Source organism: Pogona vitticeps, chromosome 12 (genome assembly GCF_051106095.1).
Source record: "Pogona vitticeps strain Pit_001003342236 chromosome 12, PviZW2.1, whole genome shotgun sequence".
Taxonomy (NCBI): domain Eukaryota; kingdom Metazoa; phylum Chordata; class Lepidosauria; order Squamata; family Agamidae; genus Pogona; species Pogona vitticeps.
The window spans coordinates 22450289-22475851 of record NC_135794.1 but is presented as its reverse complement, the minus strand read 5'-3'; the positions used below and the strand labels follow the sequence as shown (position 1 = coordinate 22475851).

The window sequence follows — 25563 nt, the reverse complement described above, 5'->3', positions numbered from 1 at the left end:
TTGTCTCATTGCTGGGTGGTAAGAATGACTGCCAAACCTCTTCACTTACATGTCTTCACATTCTTACTAGCTATGAATCTATGTTTCACTAAACCTTTTCTGCCTCTCTGGGTGTCTTCTGCATGCCAGCATTACATGGAAAATCAGCTTGAAGGGCTGGGTGGGGGAGGACTACGTCTACCCGAATCCTCAGCAAGATGAGGACTTATGGGAGTTGTAGTTGTAAAAAAAAAAAAACACTTTTCTGGGCTATGACGACGTGGCATAAACTGTGAATTCCCATCCCCATCTTGTTTGGAGAACCAAACTCTCATATTTAGCACACGGAGACAAGGGGTTCTGTGTCTATTTGGAACATTATTTTTTTTATCTGGTCCACGAGATTAGGAGGGATCATGGACAGTCATCAGATAGAGGAGCTGGACAATTTTCAAGGGAGGGCGGCATCCCCAGACAAGGATTTCCAAACGCTGAAGCGCACCATCTGGTCACTCCTGGCTTCAAACACAAGGCCTCCCCCATCGGCATGTTTACGACAATATAGGCCAGACACATTCCCCCTGCTGAATGCCGGTCTCAGCCCCCACCGAACATTGTTAACATGATTTTCTGTCCACCGCACACCTCAAGAAACAGATGGAAGGACCGAGGAGGATGGGAAAAGTAGAGACAGAGGAGGAAGGGGGAAGGGAAGCAAAAAGGAAGAGATTTATGTAGTGCCGGAGTGCATCGGTACAAACCCAAATGAACTGGGAAAGAGGCACATAAGAGCAACATTAAATCCATGAAGCTGCTATAACTAATTACCACTCCATAAGGCTGCCAGTTCTGTTTAGATGATCAGGGGCCCATTTAATGCCCTTTTAAAAGAATGCAAAGAGGAGGGAAAGCACCATCGTTGGCTTTATATTCATCTGTATTTGAAAAAACTGCCCTCATCACACACGTTTCTGAACGGCGCACAAAACCAACACATCAGAGATACAAAATAATAAAGCGTGATTAAAAATCAAATACACCACACTGAAAATCAGAAACTCAGACTGAAAGACATCCATTCTTTCAAAGAACAAGTTCTTCTCTTTTTTTGTAGAAGTCTTCACTTAGCTTTCAAAAGATCATCCAGACGGTACCAGCTGAACTGGTCTAGGAAGGCTGTTTCATACACAGGGCGCCATGGCTCAAAATCCACCCCACCCTCTTGCAGTCGCTTGAATTTCTCTTCATCAGGAAGATGAAGTATTCATAGCCAAGTCCGTGAAAGAGACTGCAAGATTTGCGCTGGCATATGTTGGTTGAAGGCACTTTTGTGGGCTATTTTAGGAAAAATATGTTTCTTAGGTCTGAGTCCGGAGTTACTCTTTCGAAAGAAGAAGACTGAAGAGGCCAAGCTAAAAGATCTTGGGTTTTTATTTCGGAATAAAGTGAGTACTGTACGCTTTTCATCCTGGGACCAGAAGCTCCCTTTGCCCACAGCTTTGGTGGATGTACCAACTCTTTTATGCTCCTGGTCTATGTGGACCGGGCAGAATCCAGAAAAGTTACTACCCTGGACCGCTAGTGTCCCAAACTCTTAGCTAGCATGGGCAATGGATAAGATTTTGGGAACTATGGGTTTTTTAAAGAAAAAAGTTTATTTTTCAATAATAAGACATCAAAGCCCCTGCTTAGATTTTAGGATGGCAACCCTGAAAAGAAACCCAGCTACGTGGCTTCCTATTTACAACTCCCTGCTTTGTTGTTCTAAAAGCATGATTTGGGAGTGGTTGGTAGTTCCTCCACTTCAAAATTTCAAGGTTGTTGGGGGGGGGGGGTAAAAAAAGACCAAGTCAGCTTGCTAGGGCTGCAAATAAGCTACAAATTCTAGTCCACACCTCTCAAGAGTCTAATCCCTCCCTCCCCACCAAATAACCCCTTTCAGCACCACGGACAGGTCTGTAAAGTTAAGATTGAAACCCAATCTAGATTCATTGCCCCCAAAACATTGGGGGGGCCCTACCTTCATTTTGGACAGCCCTTGTGTTGGAAATAGTGAAACAGATTCTGGGCTTTGTTGAGATAAGTGTGTTAGTTTTTCAGACAGATTGTTAATTACAGGGGGAGATACACCCAAGGCTGCTGTTGTCCTCTAATTAATATAGAGAGGGTTTTCTTGCGTCTGGACATGGCAAGCCGCTGTGATCGCTTTTAGTCATGCGTTGTTTATATTTCTCATTTCAGGTCTTCTGCACCAACGGCTGAGTTTACAATGTCGTCAGAGTGGCTTTTAAAGTTCTATTTATGAAACACTACACTCCAAGGCAGGACTCACTTTTATCATTAAAGATGGCTCAGGAATGAATAACTAGAATGAATGTAGGCACTTCCACTTCTGAATCTTTTTCAGCAACACTGCAAAATAATAAACTCCTACAGGCTACAAGGCAAACAAACCCTTGCAAAAGGACAACAGAACTGGTATTGGATGCATACACACAAACATCTCCGCTCATATCCTCTATGCCAAATGTTTTAGGGCTGAAGTCGCATGTTACTAGGGTCCCCTGTTTTATCAGACCCCCTGGCACATTTGAATTTGGAGTTGGCACCAGGGGCACTACCACAAAATGGCTGCCATGGGGAGAGTTGTCCATTCACAAAATGGCTGCTTTGGTAAGTGTGGCCAGCCACAAAACAACCTAGATAGGCTACCTGGTGAAGTTCAAAGACAAATTGCTGAAGGACACGAGTTCAGATTAGCAGAAGGTCCAAGATGATATCCCCTTACCTGCGCCTACCTATGCTCTTCACTCCACCTGCTTAATCCATTTAGGACTAACAGGTAGACAAGTTCAAGATCCCTGATCTCCTCTCTTTAAATTACTCTTGGTTTCCAGAGCATTTCAAGGAGAGGATTGTCTCCCTTTGTGGGCAACGTCACGGTGCCCATGGGGCCACACTGGAAATTCCTACTAAAATCCCTTAATGGGGTTCTAAGATCTACAGAACTCAGTGGGGCTTGTTTCTGAGCAGACCTATGTATAAGAGGAGATTGCCAGAGGAACTAGGAGTAGAGGATATATCCTAAGGCCATGATTTCCTTTCCTTAGATTTTCTCGGACGTAATCAGGGATCTATTCGGAAACACTTTACTGTAAGGTGAGAGTAGGTTTTCCCATTTGATGTCTCTTCCAGAATTACAAGAAGAAATCATCCTTAAGAACAAACTGTAGAAATCACCTTTTGGTTTCAAGGGTATATCACAGTCCATCCTCTATGGGGAAAAGACATTTTGACTGCATGTATCCTTTAATACACATCCCTGCCTTTTAAACAAAAAGGGGGGTGGGAAGAAGAAAATTAATTGGTGCTGCAGGAGATGATTTTAATTCATGGCAAAGCAATGACTTACGGCATCGGCCTTATTCTTTTTTGTTGTTGTTTTGATTCAATGGTGCTTTAATTTTGGGGAGGCTGGTTTTGTTTTCAGTTTGGTTTGAGTGCTTAATATGCCGAAAGGTTGCAATGGAGGCGACAAATAAGTTGAACAAAATGCCTAGTCAAGGCAGACCGAGGAAGCCCAAAACAAAGAAACGGGTGGCTTTTTGGGTTGTTTGTACTTATCTGCGAATAATTTCACGTATGTGTTAATTTAGCACAGAGGCTGTGTGTCGAGGTATATAATTGGTGGGGCAAACACACGTATCAGCTGGCTAAAAAAAAAAAAAACCAAAATGGAAAGAAAGAAAGCAACAGCAATAGAAATGGTCACTTAGCCTGGCAAATATAGAAAAGGTTGTGTGCTATCATGTCTGTGATGGATGTGGTACATGTGTCATTCCTATTGACCCCCGCTTCAATTAAATATCATTAAGTATTTATTTATTTATTTTATACGCAGGCAAATAAAAGCAGTTCTGTCTTTCGTGTTCCATTATAGCCACCAAATCCTTTTTCTCAACCACACCCCCAGACGCACAACCCCCAATTTGGACAAGAGGATGGGTTGCTGAGATGCACACGGACACGCACACACACGGTACAGCAAAATCCAGGGCGAGCGGGAAAGTACGTCAGCTCAATGAATAGGACAGAAGGGCAAGGCTTTCCTCTCTCCCTTCTGCCGGGAGAAAAAGGTGGCACAGACCAATCTGAGATGTGCCAGCTTGGGCTATTGTTCTGTTTCCGTGGTTAATTAATTAGCGAGATCAAAAAGGGAGGAGAGGGCGGGCTTGGGAGGGAGGGAGGAAGATGGTAACGATTCAGCAGCTGTGCCACCTACCTCATGTCAATGCGGCCATCTTACAAACGGCTTTTGACTCCATCAAAATGGCTTCCTGGCACTGAGTTACCTATGATTTGGGGTAGGGTAGCCTGAAATAGTTGAGGGAGTCTTACTGAGTGGAATCTCCTATTCTTTCTCTTCTTTTATTCATTTTCCTTCTTTCTTTTTAAAATTTCTCCCTCTGTCTCTCTCTGTCTCACACACACACACACACACAATGTCTCCTTCTCCCGCGTTTGTTCGTTGAGGGCACCACCCCGTTCTCATGGGCTTTGAGGGAGGGGAGAGTAGAAGAACTAGAGCAAGGGGATTAAACCGGAGACGCAGCCCCTGGCCCTCCATCATCAGGGCCATTTGCTGCTCTTGCCAATCGGGAAGTTTCTTATCTCGGCAGCAGAATGTCGCACAGCCTCTGTGCGGAAGACAATAAGGTACAGCGTCATTACTCACGGAGTACAGTACATGGGCATAATGCCATGGTTACATGCGGGAGGACAGAATGGAAAAGAACACAGAGATAATCTGTGGAAATCAATCGCTCATGGCACTCTCTTGCAGTGTGCTCCGCATCCTGTGATCACCCTCTCTAGTTTTGAGATCTAGGCAGAACCCACCAAAAGCTGGTGGGCCCAAAATTTCTCACCAGTTACACACAAAGGCAAGGGAACATTGCGTAATTGTTTTACTGAACTGTCCAGGAATAGACAACAGTGTAGTGGAAACAACATGAAAAGGATCTTTTATCAAGGAAGAAGAAAAGTTTTACTGGTTAGCCTTGGATTAGATGTAGCTATGGATACATCAAAGTGAACGATTCTGGTAGTTAACCGGCCCTGTTTGTAACCAAAGGGCATCTAAGCTACATGATTTGAAACACTGATACTGCCTGGATGCTCACCACACCATCTTACAGAATTCTGGGATTTTGTCGTTGGGTGCCAGGCCAAACTGCTATCGTTCAATGGAGCATGCTAGAGTGTTGCATCCAAAAAAATAATTGTAAGAACTTCAGCAGCCTACAGATCTCATGATTCCGTTGAGCAGGGCCATGACAGTTGAAACTGTATCAGACTGTTGCAAGGGTCTAATGTAGACCCACGCCAAACAGAAAGGTTGAAGCTTGGCAATCTGTCAGAGCAACTTCACTTTATGCCAAGGAGCTCTCCAAGGTCCTGAAATACCTCATTCTCACTGGCTGATTCCAAACCTGATTTCTAGGTGGCCTAAAAGCATATCACTCTCACAAAACACAGATCCGATCCCAACATGCCCTTCATTCCAGGTCAGTTTGCCACGGATCCTTAGCCATACACCCAGCTTGGTCAGGATAGCCTTGTTCATCCTTGAATAAATAAGCATTTGGTCACATACCCCCAGGCAACCAGTCTGCCATCACCTACAAGATGAGGTGTGAATGCATCTGCTACCAAGATAATTGGGACACATATTCTTAACCACTTGACACTCACTAATTGGGTGTGAATTAACCTACCCTACCTGCCTTCCTGAAATGAGATCAATCCAGAAATCTGCTCTGTCACTCCTGATCTTCCCGGATTTTAGGACCAGTACTTGATACCACAGTGCTGGCAGGGTGAAGACGGGTGATCATGCAGCCAGGACAACTGGACTTTTTAGAGAGACACAGAGGCATCCCATAAACAGAATGTAGGAATGTTCTCACAGACGGGCTAACGCTGTGCCACTTCTCATTCTAGGAAGACACAGCAGGTCTCTGGGGGATTTGAAGTGCAGTGATACCTTACTTGCATTGGTTTAGCAATACCAAGTAAAAGTGAAGATGAGAAATAGCTATGACTGGCTTTCTAGTATTTTCTCCTTCATTCCCTGGTACCCTTTGGATATGGTCAAGAGATATACTTATCCCTGGTGTCCCCTGCACTTTTTAACAGATTTTAAATCCATTGTATGTGATTAGAAAAATACAACCAGTTTTTTGGGTAGGATTTTTTAAATTTTTTTTTAATTCTGCTGTTTCAAACTAGGTAGCAAAAGAAGAAATGTTTTCATTTCATACCAAAGGATGCTTCGCATGACTAAGAATGGGATCGTCTCAGTAAAAGAACAACTCTTCCCTTGTTTTGTTTTCCCAGACAAATTTTCTCCCTGCCGGTTGAGATGATGTGAGCTTTTGTGCATTGTTTACAACTTGGCAAATTTTTTGCCAGAAAAAAAGGACATGTGTTTTTGACAGAACACCCATCCTTTCCAGGGAACGTCATGGGTTTGGGGTTTGTTACCAAGCGTAAGAAGACAGGAGGACCTGGCGTGCTCTGGCCCATGGGGTCATGGAGAGACGGACACCACTAAACAACTAAACAACAATCAAGTGCAAATATTTTAAAGGCAAAAGGCAAGATTTTCATGCTAAAACCACTGAGACATTGAAGTTCTTTTACTGCCGGAAGTTGCAGTTTGGTGGGGAACTTGAAATTCTGAGCTCCAGAGAACAACTACAGATTCCTTCCTTCCTTCCTTCCTTCCTTCCTTCCTTCCTTCCTTCCTTCCTTCCTTCCTTCCTTCCTTCCTTCCTTCCTTCCTTCCTTCCTTCCTTCCTTCCTTCCTTCCTTCCTTCCTTCCTTCCTTCCTTCCTTCCTTCCTTCCATCCTTCCATCCTTCCTTCCATCCATCCATCCATCCATCCATCCATCCATCATTTCCTTCCTTCCTTCTTTTCTTTCCTTCTATCTATCTTCTCCTTCCTTCTGTCCGTCCGTCTGTCTGAGTTTCAGGAGTAGAAGCTGGCACCTGTACTGCATGCATTAAACATAGCCCACCCATTAGCTGTTTCCCTTCACCCATTGACTCACCTCTTCTGACTTGCTGAGAGATGTAGGAGAAGCATCTTGGCCCCTGGGTTCATTCCATCCCAAGTCAGGAACTCTCAGTCATATCTGATTAAGAAAACAAGGAAGAAACCAAAACAAAAATCATCTCCATTAGACGGAAGCTCCTACTACTTTGGGAGAACGTCAAGAATTTACTGCATGCCTTTTGTAAGCAAAGAGTTAGATACACAAGAAGAGTGACACAGAGGCCTTAAAGAGAGAATTTCCTATGCTTAGGTAGGCTGTAAACCAGTTTATGCATTCAACAGAAAGAATGAATAAGAGTAAGATGAAGAATATTTGGGCTTTTGCACAAAACATTTCATGCATTCACAGAGCATGATCTGAGCAACCTCAGTCCATGTAGATCCTGATGAAGTCTAGTTCCCATCAGTGTCACCTCTATGGGCACTGTGGTGAAATATGATCGGATCATGACCATCCCACCCCCAGACCCAAGGCATATTATCTCAGAGCAAAGCAAGGCCCAGTTTTTCTCTCCCTTGTTCATGGGGATGTCAGGAGTCTTGCCAAAGTGTGGTTCAACCTTTATTGTGAGTCAGCCAACAGTCCTCTTTACTATATGGGCCATAAATGGACCCTGAAATAAAACATTGCAGCAGAAAGTACATCCTGTCAACAATTCCAGATACGACATTCCACCTCGCCCCCTTCGTGTTCTATATTCTCGGCAAAGAAGGATGGTGAGGAGGTGAATCCATTCCGTACTTTAGTCTGAACTTTCAGGGAGCTATTCAAGGTGCTAGGCCTGTTTTGGAGACAGAGACAGCAGCCTGGATCCCTCTTCCAAGTTTGGACCGAAATCCAGAGCTGACCTACTGCCTCTAGGACTCCAGAATCACTCATCTCTGCTATTCTGTGGAGCATCCACTGACTCTTGTGGACTGTTTGGCCCCTATCCATTTTTTTAAAAAAAAAACCTCATTTCTCCAAAGTGTGATCAGAAAGAATGCCTGGAACATCCATTAAAAACAAACAATCAAAAAGTACACACAACTGGACACTTTAGAGACAAGACTCGAATGGTACTAAGAAAACAAACCGCCTTCTTTTACAAACCTCCCTCTCCCATTTCTTTTCTGTGGCTGAGTTTTCTCTCTCATACACACTCACATTCTCTCTCTCTCTCTCTCCTGCCCCTACAGTTTTATCCATCCCAGTGAGCAAAGTGGGAAAACATTATTAAGGAAGGAAAATAATTTAGTTTGTTAATCGACATCCAATGGTGAGAAACAAGAGGGGGGACCAGGGAGGTGGGAGAGAAAGGATTTGGCAGTTGGGGCTTAGGACACACCAACACAAAGACACTATTCATGCCATCCCAGGCCTAGGACTCATGTTGAATTAAATAGACACAAATACCAAAGGCATTTACATCTCTTCCCCCCTTCTCCCTCCCTCCATGTGAATTATCATATATTTCTGGCACTACAAACTCCCAGCATATGTCTGTGTGTGTGTGTGTGTGTGTGTGTGTGTGTGTGTGTGTGTGTGTGTGTGTGCGCGCGTGCGTGCGTGCGTGCGTGCATGCGTGTGTGTGTGTGTGTGTGTGAGAGAGAGAGAGAGAGAGAACACACTCACTTTAGGTACAGCAAGCTTTGTCCCTACATGGAATTTTTGTGTGGGATGTGGCATATGGTTTCACAGCAGAAAAAAAATGAGGGGAGATTTCATTCACTGAGTTACAGAAGGACCAACTCATTTGGAGTAGAGTTCTGATTCAACCCAAGACAGAAAAAGGCCCAACAAAATATCAGCAAAGTTTGCAAAGAAATTCCCAAACTTTAAAAAAGAGAGAGAGAGAGATGGAGGGTGATAAGACAAACACCTTCAGGGTGTAGATTTCTGGGAGTCTCTATCTCAAAATTTTAAAGTTACCGTCTTGAGAAATCCATACCTTTAGGCCTGAGATGCATTTCTACCACCGGGAGCACAAAGACATACTGAATGAGCATATGGAAAAATGTCATGTTTCTTTCACTCTGACATTTATTTATTTATTTATTTATTTATTTATTTATTTATTTATTTATTTATTTATTTATTTATTTATTTATTTATTTATTTATTTATTTATTTATTTATTTATTTATTTATTTATTTATTTATTTATTTATTCCTCTTTTATTCTTCTTCCATTGTTGCATTTTTCAAGGGCCAGTCCTTTCCTTCAGCATTAAGGGGAAAGCCTCTTTAACCTTCTCTCATTTTAGATTTCCACATTCTTTTTTCTTGCCAAACCAAGTCCCCTAGAACTTTCAAAAAACTAGAAAACTAAGGCAACAGAGAATTGCTCTACCCTAAAATCAGGCAATGGTGCATGAGAAAGAAAAATCATCATCGGACCTATGCAGAAAATAGCTCACTTGTCCACTCACTGATTAAAAAGGTGATCTTATATTATATTAGAAAAGGAAGGGAAAAAAAACAATAGCATATGTTCAGTGCCACCCACCCAGTACAACAGAGACTCTCTGGGCCTAGACAGCACAATACAAAAACAGTCAGGAAGTAGCCTGGCACACAATAAAGCAACTAACAACACAAAATGGTGTCAAAAACTCTAGCAAAATATACACCTTGAACAGAACAAACCAAATAATAATTTTTAAAATTAAATAAAACAGGGAAAGCAACACCCCTCTCTCACACACACACTCATAAAGGAAAGATTGAGCACAATAAAAAAGACACAGCTCCCTTCCAAAAACACAGAAAAAGCAAAAAGGCAATAATAATAATAATAATAAAGCCCACGCCTCCAGCCTACCAGAATATGGGGGAATTTCTCTCTCCTGTGCCACTTGTTGCCTTCTCTTCTCTCTTTGAGTTCTGCAGGCGGCAGCACCATCCAAGATAGAGGGCACCAAGGTGGTACTCAGCAGCACACAATAATCCTACCCACAAGGAAGGACAGTGAAGCACAGGAGACAACAACTGCCCTGCGTTCCAATCAACCCAGGCCCTTTCACAGATCCACAGCCGCCCTCCTAATGCTATTGGGTTAAACATTTCCTGGGTGATTTAACAAAGAGAGAGTGAAAGAAAGGGAAAGAAAGAGGGAAAGCTGAAAGAGCACAAAATGTTCAAGTACCCTATTTTCATTATCATGAATCATTTGTGTTTTAGAAATTCTTTTATTTATTTTTTTGGAATTGAGGAAAGAACAAGATGAAAGAAAGTGCTGCTTCCTCTCCCCCCCCCCCTTCCCTACATCTTAGTGGGCCAGTGTTCCATACCAATGTAAAACCACCATATTCATGAAGCCACTATAGTCTTCTGGATGTCTCTATTTTTAAAGATGCACAGTTTCCTGGAATTTGTGATTGCACAGCTGACAAAATGTGTTGCTTTTATTGCCCTGTTCTGTTCTTATAGATTCTGCTGATGCCATTTCTTCTGCTGTTTCCTTGAATCTTTCAGCTTGTTTTTCCTGTCAAAGATTTGACCAACCTCTAAGGATGGCATAGACACATGTTTAAATAAACAAGTAAAAAAAAAATGAAGGGTACTCTTATTGGCTCAGGCAGGAAATGCCTGCTTTTAGATAGCCAAGGGACACACTTATCCACAAGAAGGAAGGACACTGAACAATGGCAAGTCCGTGGCTTGGGATGATATATTATTTTGCCCGTTTCTAAAATCAAAAATTCACTGCCCGCATTTTATTAGTGAAAAGGTTTTTCCCCCTCCCCACTTCTTCTCAGCCTTATCAACCATTCCTGATACAATTTATAAAACAAAACAAAATGACAAAAGATAGATTTAATGCCTTAAAACCAAAAGAAGCTGAGTTTAAACCTTATTAAAACATCAGAAGCCAAGCAGAAGGAGGAATAGATTCAGTGAGTCTAGTATGATTTGGGACCAGCAATTGAAAATGCAGATAAGGAAAAAGGTTTATTAGCTTCCTAGAAGCATCCATCCAGGAAGAAAGAATGCAGCGACTTAGCCATGCGGGGGGGTGGGGGTGGAATGTTCTTCATATGCTCAGAGGCACCTAGTACATTTCTGATCAAGAATCCTTGATGCTCTGGCTGTTCTTTGTTGCTGGCAATGTGCCGCTGTGGTTGTAGCAGATCAGAGTTCTCTTGTGGGAATAAACATCTTGTTTCTTCTTAACCCTAAACCATCTATCCATGTTGGGAGGGCGATTGAGCAGCGCATCTTTTCAGAAGACTGAGCCCATGTTCCAGAGAGGCAGTTAGGAGAATGCACGGAAGCTGCAGCCCTTTACATTGAGAGAAGTCCTGTTGAATTTAACTGGCCTTACTTCCCAGTAGGATCCCATGGCCAGATCCAAAGGTAACCACTTATCTGCTGGATAGGAGGTTCTCGGGGAAACAAAGGATGATAACGCTTAAGTGTAAGGCTGCAATAAAGATCCCTGGCTATAGGATTAGGAAACGTTGGTGGGGGTGGAGTGAGAAATAAGCGCTAATTAGCACCTAGCCCATCACCTCCCATTAATAGCTTGTCACTGTTCCCTTGATGTAGCTGAAGGCAAGGGAGCTGGGATGTGGGATGCTTACCTGTCTGTTTCTCATTAACGGAACACAGGGTGAGAACAGGCGTTTATTGCCTGCATCTCAGACAGAACATCCCAAACACACCTGCATGGCCTTCTCGGCAGCTCCATGGTCCAAATGCCGTGGGATTTGCTCCGCTTAGAAAATGGGACAATTCGAAGTATTTTTATTTATTTATTTACTGGCCATGTGATGGAAAAGCTGAATTGAACTGGCCTCACCTGTTTGCTCCCAAAGCTGGGTTTGTTTGTTTTTTCCATGCCATAAAAGGGCTTCAACTTTTTCCAACCTACAATTCTTCAAGGTGGGATCAATGGGGGGGATCAAGCGGCATATGGATACTCGGGAGCATAACTTCCTTTACCTGGCTGGCTCATAAACTATCACTGTGTAGTGTCTTCAGGGACTGAAACAGAAACAAGCCGTTTTTGGGTCTGCACATGTTAACAAATTGGTCAGCTTAAAATTGAAGTTGATTAATTGATTTTAATCAACAGGATTTGTGGCGGGGGGCTGTTTAATTTTTTTTTTTAAGAGGAAAAAAGAAAGAGAGAGAAATCTCAAAAAGTACAATCAAAGCACACAACACATTGTATGGAATTTTCTTCAGGAGAGTAAAAGATCTCCTTATTTGTTACCTTGAATTCCTGCATTGGGAGAAATGCCGAGTATAAATAAAATAAATATATTAAGATCTACCAATAGGAGACTGGGTGTTTGGTTTTACTGTTACTTTAAGAGGAAGTAACACTAGATCTGTTTGTTTGTCCTGTCCAGAAGAGACTCAGTGGATCAAATCTCATCCTCTGAGATGGAAGTGATTTTCAGCAATTGAAGACTTCTTCTGTCCCACAGCTTCCAAACAGTGAAAGCGATTACATGGGAGCTGTGGGACAGAAGGAGGAAATATTTCAGTTCTGAAAAGTTGCCCCTGCTGGATGACATCATCAGCCTTACACTGGCACGGTTGCAGGATTTCAGCCATTGAATCCATGGGGCTAACACTTGTGTTTAGCTTATTTAATATATGGCACAGAAGGACCTAAACTGTCAGATTCTCATAGAAGTCCTTGACATGGAGACTCAACTGTCAGCTTGTTTTATCAGTTAAACAATGGTTGATCAATTAAATAAACACTCTTTAAATCAATTGACAGGCTTACCATACAAACACAAAGAGTAAACATGAAACAGGCGCATAGATTTCCAAAGTCAACATGAACACAGAAGATCATTTTAGAAGGTTCTGTGCAAGCCTTTTGTTGTTGTTTCATTTAAAAATCTGGGTTTTTGTCTCAGCCACTACTGAAAGAGCTAATAAAAATTCATTTGCATCCTCAAGTAGATATGAATAAGAGAAACAAATCTGTATGTGCGTTCAAATGACAGCAAAGTCCAGTTTGCTACTGAAAAATTCTCCTATCTGTGGACATATATCAGAATCTATTGTATATTTCAACAGCTTACAATTATAATTTTCAACAGAAAACAAAAAGAATGTGTGCTGGAAAACAAAGCCGAATTAATAAAATAAAATAAAAGGCTAGCATTAATTATTACTATTTGTAATGGAGAGGGCATTCTTCAGCTTACAAAGGAGATTTTCTTGTCACGGTATGCACAAAACATCCCACTAATGAGATGCAGCGGCAGCAACTCTATCCTAATGGTCTGGGCACTTCCCATGTGGCGTGCACATCCAGATGTGCGTGCACATGGCATGAACATCTGGCCAACCTAGAGCACCTATATAGTGCCATCTGCCTTGATTACATCATAAGCACGGGCTTCAGGTCATCCATTGAAGGGCGTCTCTCTCACACACACACACACACACACACACACACACACACACACACACACACACACAAAGGGACAAATTGCAGAGACAGAAGAAACAGGCATGATTCCAAGGAAGAAAAATTCATCAGAACTCTTTGTTGAAGTCAAAGCCAAGTACGTTGCTTATATACCAGCCTCACAGGGCTTAAAGCACTCTCTGGTTGGTTTACAGTTTAATTGTGCAAGTTACACATTGCTCTCCCTTCACTCCCAGCGAGATGGGTACTCAATTTTCAGACCTCAGAAGGATGGAAGGCTGAGTCAACCTCAAGCTGGCTCCCTGAATCCGCTGGGATTGAACTGAAGCCATGAAGGGAGTCTTGACCGCAGGACTGCCATTTAGTTACTGTGCCTCCTTTCTCATCAGCAAGTCTTATTGACATTTTCAGCACTTGAAGGTGTTGTATTTGGATGCAATAGTAAATAAAAGCCAGTGTAGTCTAGTGGTAGAGTTGGATCAGGACTCTGGAGATCTGGGTTCAAATTTCCATTTAGCCATTGGAACTCACTGGGGATGGCAATGAGAAACCGCTCCTTTAACATCTCACAAACTCCGCAGACTCTGTCGGGTTGTTGTAAGTTGTACATGACTTGACAGCTTGTGACAACAGCATCTGGAGGCACATAATACAGGTTCTCCCACCACAGCTAAGACCTAGTATGGCTACGGTTGTCTATTCCTACATGAGGAGATGCTTGCAGCCAAATCAACTCCTGATCTATGGAGTATGCCATCCCATCTCACTGCCTTCCTTGTCTTCTTAAGATAGCCACATCACAAGGGTGGAAGCAAGGGTTGGAAGCCTTTTTTATTTCTGGCCAGATAACTCACTGAGTTATACCACACAGCTGTGGAGCCAGGGATCAAGAGTTTGGTTCCCCAGTGTGGTTCCCAAGAGAAGAGCCGGTCTGCATGGCCTCGGGCAAGCAGCATAATCCCACGATGCACCCCTCAAGAAGCGGATGGGAAACCACTTCTGAGCGCTCTCTACCCTGAGAAGGATTGCCCTAAGGCATCATCATGACAGTGTATGATTATTAATGACCATAACTGGCCCAGGAGCCCCCTCAAGACTTAGACACGGCCACCAAAACCGGATGCCCCATTTGGCAAGCGTGAAGTGATTGCCTCAAAGCACAATGAGGGTAGACGATGATGATGAAGTGACAGATGATAGAGGGGTGGGGAGTCATCCATGTGGCCTGCCTGGTGCCCCTTTAGTCATCCCACTGTTCTCAGATGCGCTATATAACACAACCTAGTCATGAACACTGAAATATGACTCAACAACCAGTCCACCTGACTTTGATGGAGAGGATGGGGAACAAGCAGTTCCAGATTTATCCGCAAGCTAAGCCACCTACAGTTTAGGGTTTCGGGCTGTGAAAAGCCTCTAAATTTAGAAAAGGAAAAGGAAAGGAAAAACAAGCATGGACACACAGACACACACACACTGAGTTCTGATACTCTCCTGGCAATGCTACCTGGAGAGTGTGATAGTCATTGAGCTGATGAATCAGTGCCATTTTACAATTTGAACTTTTCTGGAGCTGTCCAACATGCTGAATCCCATTCCTCTCCCCCACAACATATTCAGCAACTTGGAAAGCTCCTGTAAAGTTTGGACCAAAATGCAAAGAGGATTCAGTGCCCTGCTGATCTAAGAGCCACCCCTTCTGTGTCATTTAAGGTGCCAAAAGTCTTCGTGCCATTCTGGAGATCCACACCATCATGGGCTAACTCTGCCAAATATCCTTGGCTCCACAGCCTACACCCTCGTTTTCCTCAGCCTTAACGTTGAGTTGCACGGTATACTTTGCCCCTTTCCTCTAGGTTTGGCACTTTGACTTCACGGCAGCTTCGCCTTTTGCTGACTGTTCATAAGCATCCTTTCTTACAGAACCTGTACTGTGCCTGTGTGGTTGGCATCTTCTGGGCTCCCTGGTGAACCAGAATGCCCAAGGACCTCAGCTCGACCAATGAGTGCAGAGTTTGCCACCAACACTGCCCTAAGGTACAGTGAGCAATGTGGAGGATCATGTGCATCAGGAGCCCCTGTTCCTGGACCAAAGATCTGGAAATCACATCCACAGGGACCATGCACTGACTTCGACTAACCCACGAGCTTCCATATTTCTTAGTGTTTTGATTCCAAAAACAAGGTTACTCTGAAACACGGTGTATAGAGCATGGAGTTCTACCCTTATACAGTGGTGCCTCGCTAGACAATTACCCTGCATGACAAAACAGTGATTCCTATGGAGGAATTTCACTGGAGAATGTTTGGTCCCTCCTTCGCAAACCGATTTTCGCTAGATGACAATTTGCTTTTTGCTAGACAATGATTTCGCTAGACAGCAATTTCAGTGGAATGGATTATCATCATCTAGCAAGGCACCACTGTATAAAAAAGAAGTCTAACCACCCTTGTATTACTGATGGGTGGCCTTTAGACGGCAGCCGTCTTGTTTAGATCCCAACCGTTTTCCTGGGCTGAACACACATCCCTGTGCATGCCCCCTGACTAAAGCCCGGGGGGGGGGGGTAATCCGTTTAGATTTGAAGTGATTCAATCATTGCATAAATCTATACATTGCAGGTCTCCAGTGTAGACACCAGATCACTGTTTTCCATAATACACAGCCAGTTGCAAATAATTGAACATACAGAAACACTGGTGCTTTAGGAGGAGAAGCTTTATCTAGCCTTTGAATGGTTTTACTTCTCACCGGCTTTCAGAATGTAAAATATTCCCTTTGGTAAACACCCCAATGCTTAACCTCAGGAGAGAAAAGAAAACTTGGTCGTTTTCAGTATGAAAGTCAGCCTTGTCCACCAGCTTTGAGCACCATTTAAAATAGGAAAGCCACAGCTTAGCAGTGATTTTTCTTTTTTTAAAAGTGTCTCACAAATTGAGTGCCAGCTCAACTACACTGGTAGTTTTCTCAAGAACCTTTAGTATCTCATCATCAGCTTTGATGATGCATAAGAATATAATTTTTAATCAAGGGTCCCATCATTGCAAGTTTAATTGCATTGTGAACTTGTTAAAACTGGCAGCCCTAGTAAAGGTAAAGGTTCCCCTTGACAATTTGTCCAGTCGTGTCTGACTGTAGGGGCGGTGCTCATCTCCATTTCCAACCCATAGAGCTAGCGTTTGCCCATAGACAATCTTTCATGGTCATGTGGCCAGCGCAACTAAACACAGAACGCCGTTACCTTCCCACCGTGGTGGTCCCTATTTATCTATTCGCATTTTGCATGCTTTCGAACCACTAGGTTGACGGGAGCTGGGACACACGACAGGAGCTCACTCCATCACCTGGATTTGATCTTACAACTGCAGGTCTCCTGACCTTGCAGCACAGAGGCTTCTGCGGTTTAACCTGCCGCACCACCCACGTCCCATTAGGCAGCCCTAATGTCATAGAAACATAGGACTATGTACACACTATATGCCCAAAATTGCATGGACACCGATGTTCCCTTTGAAACTCTGAAAATCCCAGCTGAAACTTTTTAAAAATGGCTCATAAAATGTTATCTCTTTGGGGACTTACACAGATGAACGCTGACACGAAAAGTCACAGATTTGGATATCTGCTTCAGTGCGGTATATGAGACGTTTCAGTCAATGGTGGCATCTTTCTGGGAACAACATCTTTGGCCATTTGGGGCAACATATCCGTCTGAAATGCACACCTTTCATATGCACAAGTGTATGTGCACACAGTGTGTGTAAATATATACCATACATTTGAAGAAAAGGACATTTTAAAAAGCAAGTTATGAAGTCAGCTGGAAACAGCATGACACCCAGTGCATTTATCTATCTAAAATATAGATGTATATTAGACAGATAACTGACTTCACAACTAGCTTTTTCAAATGTTAATCCATCCCTCAACAAGGAGCACATAACACACAAAGGTTCACATCCCACATAGGGGCTAAAATAAGAATTGTATTTTTTCCAAAGTACAGAAGATTCAAGCAGAGCTGTATTCCTTCCTACCAAATGTTCAGTGTACCCTGGCAGCTAGGAAAGGTGTCCACCAACATCCTGTGAATTTTCCCCCTTTTTTTCTTTCCTCTCCTAGCAATGAATAAAATAAAGGCTGCCTGCAGCCTGAATTGTCTCTTGGAGCAACCCATGCCTAGGTCTTCCTGATCCAACCGACATTTGTTACTGTTATGACCATTCCATAGAAACCCACCCTAACTGAGATGTTTTCAACATTCGTAAGTAGCCCTGTTTTTTAAAAAATTGCTCTCTGGGTGACTTCTCAAGTTACAAGTTGGCAACTACCATGAGCAAGCTAATCAGAAAGGGTGCTCTATGGCCACAGGATTTACAGTTTTAACCACACGTGACTTCTGATTACATTTTCATTCAAAATGGGAGGTAAATGCTCAATGGAGCTAATATTCAGAAATGTTCACCCCAATATTCAGCACAAATCTGTTTACCAGGGTTTTTAAGAGCAGAGAGAGAGAGAGAGAAAGATACAATGATTATTAGAAAAAACAGTGTGGGCAAAAGCAAGGCAAATGTATTAGGGAGGGAGGGAGAGAATGAGAGACAGACAGAGAGACAAACTCAGACATCCGCACAGAGCAATTTAAGGGAGTTCCCCCCCCCCCAGGTAAATGGGCATGGGGTGGTAGTTCTCCTTTGAGAAGCAGAGCACAAATAAATATTTTTTCCGAAAGAGTTCAGTGGTAAAGGCCTACATATTATGGGACCAAGCATATCTGCCCACCCAAGCGAAATCACACCGCCTTGCCTATTCACACCCATTTTTGAAAGAGCCATTATAAATATAAAACATCTCTTAGACCCTTCTGCACAATGTAAATGGTTGTCAAAGACATGAATAAGAAAGCTTCTGTGATAATATGCAGCTAGGAACTGTACTAGTCTCTCAAAGCAACTTGTCCTAATTTTCATTTTGATCTACATCTATCATTCTAACTTCCATCTGAGCCTCGCCCAACACACAAGGCAAAGAAAATTCTCCCTCCCCACTGAACGAAAAACGTGGGTTGGGACCTTAAACTAGAGAATCTCCCTCTCTGTGTTACAGTTAAGTTAGTTCACCAAGAAGAATACCCCTATTAATATCCAGATCAGGTCACATATTAAAGGAGATGTAATATGTCTTCTTCATATAATATTATCCCTTCAGGCATGCAAATCTTTCAGCTCTCCCTTCCTGGGGCACCAGCCATGCAAGTAAAGCCATGCTCTTTCCCAGTCAACAAATCAACCTGATTTGCCAAAGGCAGCCTGAGGCTAGCTCATGTTTACAGAGCAAAGAGTCTGTTTTTCCCTCTCGAGGGTGCACTGCTTCTAGATATGGGATCAGGCTCTCATCCCTAACAAGGCCCCCAACATTTCAGGCAGAAAGGTGGCCCACTGAAGTCTGAGAATGCCCAGTGGGCATAGAAAGATGGTTGACACTTGAGGGGGGACAAAATGGAAGCCAAATTGGGGGGAGGAAACCAAATCTGATAAAACTGCAATAGGGAAGTTTTACATCAATTTACCCATTGCTCATGATTTAACCATGATGGTCACAAACACAGATGAGTCTCAGCTCCCTGACCCTCTTTCCAGAAGCCAAATGGCTCGCTGACCAAAATCAAGGTGCTAATGGAGTAAATAAATGTGTCCAAGACAAATATGTCCTTTTAGGGAGCTCCTGTGCTTCCCAGGATCCCATCGCGAAACCACCGCTTTCTTGGATATTTTTTCCACAAAGGTAGTTTTGCCTCAAAGGCCCTCTCCCCACCCACCACCCCCTTCCTACTTTGGGGAAAGGAGGCTTGGCGTGGGAAAGTGGCCTTGGTGCTTTTCACAAATCCGGGAGCCCCCTTGATCCAAAACCAATTAGAATGGCCTGAGGTCCTGCATTGGAAAGCTGGGTCTGCTTTTCAAATGCCTGCAAGTCTCAATGACTTGAAGAAGCCTGGTAAGTGAATACCGCCAGCTCATTTAAAGTGGCACTTCAGCTGGGCCCATGAACGTCTCTTCTATAGGAACGGCAGCTTCGGTTTCTAAGAAACCAAGTGACCAAAAGTTCATCAAATCTCTCTCTTTCCCCCCTTTTTCTTTCCTCTTCTGTTCCCCTGTGCTCCAGAGACCCGCAGGTCCCTTACCTCAGCCAAAGCAAGACAAACAATGTAGCTGCTACTGATGATGGCAATGATGATTTATTGCACTCCTACCCCCCCATCTCTCTGCGTACAAAGCCCCGCTCACGCCAGCTTGCCAACATCATACACAGAACAAAGATCCACAAGTCACGCCGCCAGAGTCAGCCCAGTCTAACAGCAGACCATTTAAATGGTCATAGTAACTATTAAACTATTTCTGAAGCCATTTTGTTGAAACGTTATCTTCACCCCCTCCTCAAAAGCAACAAGAGTAGAAACCCAGGGCAAATTTGAGGGGGAATACATTCTACAGCATGGAAAAAGCCCTCTCCCACTTCCCTGACAAGCGGGCTCCCACAGGTATCAGCATTCTCAAGACTGAACACCCAGACAGATTCGTAAAGGGATAGATGATCTCTTAGACAACCAGGCCCTACAATGTTCAGGGTTTTAATGGCTAAAAACTACCACCTTGAACTGGGACCAGTAAGCAACTAGCAACTAGTTCAAGCGCCCTGCTTCTTAGATACCACACATCCTTTGGCAGTCTAGTTTAGTGGCAGCTGGCAATTCCCATTCCAGGGGTGCTGTGAATCCACTCCACACTTTATGATTCCCCTTACAAGAGTCATCCAATGTGTTGGATCTATTTTAGGTATAGTTTTCAGCACCTTGGATAGTTCCTCTGTCTAATATGCCACCTAAAGGGCAGAGTCGATTAACAGCAGTCCTGAGATTAAAGTCATCAACCACCAACTGGAGATCCAAGATTCTCATTTAGGAACACAGCCTTTCCTACACAGGTGGGCTCCCAGTGCCTAACATGCTGAAGACACCAAGCCCTGCGAAGGTAAACCGGCACATAAGTTCATCTCAATTGGTGAACTTTTGCTTCTACAACAACATAAAGCTCCCCAAGTGTCACACAAGCTTTGCAAATGGAGTGGAACGTGTTGAGGACACAAAACTCTGATGTCAACAGAGTGGTGATCCACTCAAGCTTTTAGTTTGAACTTTGTAGGAGCTACTCAAGGTGCAGAACTGTATTAACAAAAACAAAACAGGCTCAGCACCATGTATATGTAAGGGAGATGTTACTTACAAAGCTATGGCCTGTGCCCTAATTTCAGAAGATGAAACTTTTGTCTCCTCTTAGCATTCCTCGCAGCTTGGTCAAGCCAATCTCCAAGGGAGATACTTGGGAACCTCTGGGACACCACCATGAATTCCATCTGGAAGACGCACACCAATGCACAACCGTGATCTCCTTGCCAGCCAAGGAGCTCTGTGGTTTGATGTGACTTTAAATCCAGCACCTTGAGATGATGAGATGTAGAAAGGAGCAAGGTCTGTTTCATAAAGAAAACAGCAAACACAATGAAGTTGTCTTAGTTCAAGAGTAAAAGCCAATAATTGATCTTGCCTTTACAAAGATCAATCAAAATGGGCATGTGGGTTTCAAAAGTGAGCATCCATTTTGGTGTTCAACTTGCCCACCTAAGACATTCAAGAAAAGGTATCTGAAACTAACAAGGAGCTTCCAAACATATACAGGCATTGACCATGCCATCTCTGGTTTATCACTAAGGTTTTCCACAGAGGGCTTATTCACACATGCACGCTTGCCATCTGTTTATATGACCTGTAACAGCTTCAAGAAGAATGAAAAGCTTGTCCAATCGGAGGGAAGGGGAAAGTTTTATGATTCACGTGTTGTGTGGAAATTCCAACTTTTGTGTTGTGGCCGACTCACACATGCCATCATCTCTTAGCCTTTCAGACAGATGGAACTTCCATGTATGCCTGAAATGGAACAGGCAGGGACACAACGGCCCGGGGGCAAAAAGCAACCTAAAGATCAATCTTCCCTAATATCGCTGAATCAAACTGCAGGAAAAATTCAACTCCCAACTACTAACTAGTCCACAATAGTCACAGGGCAAGCTTGAAATTGAAGATTGCTAATTAATTGAACATCATGAATTAAGACAGGGAATCTGAACTCTGCATGGCCACTGCTCCTAATCCCAGTGAAATTCCTCACATGAAGAGAAATCTAAGGCCAAAACCGTAAGAACATGGATGAGAATGAGATTCAATAGACTTTAAAAGAAAACCCTGTAAGATCCACCCTAAAACTTAACTGATTTTTGGTCGCATGAATTCTAGATTCAAAAGTCCTTTCAAACCGATAGCAAAGGCTACAACTTAATGTCCACGCAAATGTTTCCACTCATCTCCCAAATTATTTCCAGTGTGTAGTTAGCGCCTGCAAAATCTCATTCAAAAACCGCTCTTGTGTCTCTGTTCAATATTTGAAAAGCAGGTACTGAGTATCTTCTAAAGAACCTTTGGTAGACAGCAGAAAAGCAAATTGATGATCACACTTCAACCCAACTGAAGCATGGTCATTCTGTTGTTGCTATTTTTCCAGAGGATGATTTGCAATTCTATATACACTTGTCTGGGAGTAGAAGCCATTGAACTCTATGGGCCTGGCTTCGGAGCAGATACATGCAGGCTCTCACTTAAGGCTCCAACCCTAACACACTTCCTACAAAAAAAAAAGTCACAAGGAGCACAACAAGATTGATTTACAAGAGTTTTATTAAGGGTTTTGCTTCCATGTACGAACAGAAGTCCACCCTGGAGAGATCCATGGGACAAATCATCCTAAGAATGTGTCATGAGAAGCAACCTCCACCAAGTTCAACTGGAATTATTCACTTATAATTCAGGCTACTTTAAAGTTAAGCACTTCTAACAAAGCTGGAATAGAGTTCCCTTTCTGTCACTGCCACCTCCAGATTACTCCGGGTCTATTCTGATAGATCAAGATCAAGAAGATTGCCAGCATTACTGAAACTCACTCTAATTTCCTATAAATGGTGTCATTTCTTTTTGCAAATCTTACCTCTTCTCCTCCCTTTCATTCTTCCCCAGCGGCATGACAAAAATATCTGTATTAATGTCAGATGGGGGGAAGGGATGTGATTTTTTAAAAAAAAACAAGGAAGAAGGAAAGTACGTAGCCATACCATGGCATAAACTATACTCGTAGATTAATAAATGGGCACAATTATGTGTATGGGAAATATCACAAGCAGCAGGACCTGATTTGTTGCTGGGTGTATAATCAAAGGAATGATTGTATTATTCTAGCAAGAATAATCACCGTAATGCGTCGTCACGACAATTCTGACTTATGGCAATTCTTTTTCAGGGTTTTCCCAGGTAGAAAATACTCAGAAGGGGTTGACCCTTCCCTCCTTCTGGGGGGTGCCCTGGAACTGTGCAGCTTGCCCAAGGTCACCCAGGCTGGCTCTTATCTTGGGAGGCACAGTGGTGTTATCAAGTTCCTAACCTGACTTGATGGCGCATCATTTACACCATAAAAATCCAGAGCTGGAAGAGACCCCCACGGATCATGGAGTCCAAGCTTTGTCAAGGAAGCACCGTGGGGGAATCGAACTCCCGACCTCCGGCTCCACAGCCTGAGACTGAAACCACTGAGCTATCTAGCAGTTCTGGATGTGGCAGGGTTTGGGGGGAGGGGAGGACAGTAATTTCTGTCACATGTATATCATTTTTATCAACCTCTCCCCCTTTTCTTTCTTTCTTTCTTTCTTTCTTTCTTTCTTTCTTTCTTTCTTTCTTTCTTTCTTTCTTTCTTTCTTTCTTTCTTTCTTTCTTTCTTTCTTTCTTTCTTTCTTTCTTTCTTTCTGGCCACCATATTTAATGAAAGCCGCAACAAAATGTTATTGCAATCCCCCTACAAGCTTGCTTCAGCCACAATATTTAGCAAGGAATGGCAGGCAGAAAAAATATATTTCTCCCTGCCATTTCTGGATAAATAGAGGGATATAAATATATATCCTCGACTTGATGGTGCGCACACACACACACACATATATATATATTCCCTGGAACCTTCTAAGCACCACCGATGATGATGATGCTTCGGAAGGATGCCAGCAGCCTCCAAGCCAGGGGGGAAGTCCCTCATCATTCCCACAAAACTGTAGTGATGTTTTTTGTGAATTGCTTTTCCTCGTTTACTCGAGGGAGGCGCCTCGAAAGGGGAGGAAAGAATAAGAAAATACGGGGGAGGTGAAGAAAAAGGGAAAGAGACCGAGGGTGGCTTCCAACCAAATCAGGCAAAAAAAAAAAAAAAAAAAAAAAAAGCACTTATTTGCCTCAAATTGGCAGCTAAGATGTGCCAGAACAGAGTGGGGCCAAGGCTGAGGCAACACAGTGCTTTGCCGTTACCATGGGAACAGAATGCAGATTTTTCCCCAATTGCTTTTTTATTTGCTAGACATTGTAATACATATTATGTTCCAACTCTGGGGTGTGTTTTTTTTTCTTTCCAAGGGAAGTGAAGACTCCTTTATGAATGTTAACCATTCAAGCAACCTGGGAGTCGTGGGGTGGGTTGGGGGGGGGGAGAAGGGAGATTGAAGACGAGAGGCAGCAAAAAGTCCCAGCAGTTTAAAACAGGTAGTTTGTATGCAGCCCCAGTCTCTCCATGTTAAAGTCTGGCCCCTCCGAAGCGGGGGCCCCCTTTATATTCAGCCATTCCCCCTTCATTTCTGCTCCACTTCACTCCACAGAGAGACAAACCCCCCCCACTGCCCGCCCGGACCCCGGGACAAAAGCAGCTGCCAAAGCCCATGAAAAGTGATCAAATTATCAAGAACTTGACCTCACAGAGGGGGCCCAGGGTTTGGGGGGGGGGAGAAGATGGTAACCAACCCAAACTGAGGAGGGGGTGGCCAACGGCGGGGTTGGGGGGGAGGACAGTGATGGGACGGTGGTGGGTGTGAGAGAGAAAATACCAAATGCAAAGGAGGCTTTTCTGGAGGCTGGTGCATGGAATAATTGGACCATGGAATAATTGGACCAAGGCACATGGTTGGGAATGTTGGGTCTGCCATGGCACCCACCCCCTACCCCACTTCCTACAGGCACACACTCCTCCCGACCTCCACCTTCTTATTATTATTTTTATCATCTACTCTTGAGAATAAATCTGCCTGCTCAGAGAGGCTTGGAAGGACATTTCAAACAAAGCTGAACCAATGGAAATTATTTTGGGGGAGCAAAAATGCATTTAATGGGGGATCTACGTTCCCCCAGCCACTGACCTACACCCCCTTTCCTCCTTAGGGTCATAGCTGGACCCTCCTGGGTTCGCCTCCATGCCACAGGAGAGCATTTCTTACACACACACACACACACACACACACACACACACACACACACACACACACACACACACACACACACACACACACACACACACACACACACACACACACACACACACACACACACACACACACACACACACACACACACTTAAGGGCAGGAAGAATTGAGCCTATGGAAAGCATGCAAGCCAAGAAGGAGCGGAAAGGGTCAATGAAACACCAAGAGTAAACACACAGAGATGGATGTACCTGTTCTTGCAGATCTGAGCATCTTCTCCGAAGGGTGTTCCGGTCTGTTGGTCTTCTTGGAGATTTGAGGATGATGCTCTTGTCTTCCGTTCTTCAAACTTTTCTTCGTCTTTTCTTTTCCTTTTTTTTTCCCCCTCTTCCTCCTCGTTCTTCTCTTCTCCTTCCAGAAGGCGATGGAAGTCATTTCTACTTTCGGTTATCTAGCTTTATGATGGCTTGATAACACTCATACAGCTAGATAACCAAAGACAGAAACAGTCCTCCTTCTGAGGTTTGCCTTCTTCTCTCTCTCTTTCTCGCTCTCGCTCTCTGTTTTTCCCTCTTTTCCGCCAACAAGGAAGTGGAGCGCGATTCGGATGGAGGGAGGAAAAAACCAGGAGCAGCCAGAACGGGTGGTCGCCTCCTCGATCTGCCCTCGAAAAAGCAAAGGAAAGGG

The 25563-nt window shown here is 43.5% G+C and overlaps 1 long non-coding RNA gene across 2 annotated transcripts in view; it reads right to left on the bottom strand.

The window, feature by feature from the left end:
- Positions 1 to 654: 654 nt before the first annotated feature.
- Positions 655 to 25563, bottom strand: part of LOC110072937 (uncharacterized) — a 41246-nt gene continuing 16337 nt past the window's right edge. For both annotated transcript variants that reach the window (XR_013538929.1, XR_013538930.1), the window contains exons 2-3: positions 25128 to 25536; positions 655 to 7179 (exon numbers count right to left, since the gene is read on the bottom strand). This is a non-coding gene — a long non-coding RNA (uncharacterized LOC110072937). The remainder of the gene's footprint in view (positions 7180 to 25127; positions 25537 to 25563) is intronic.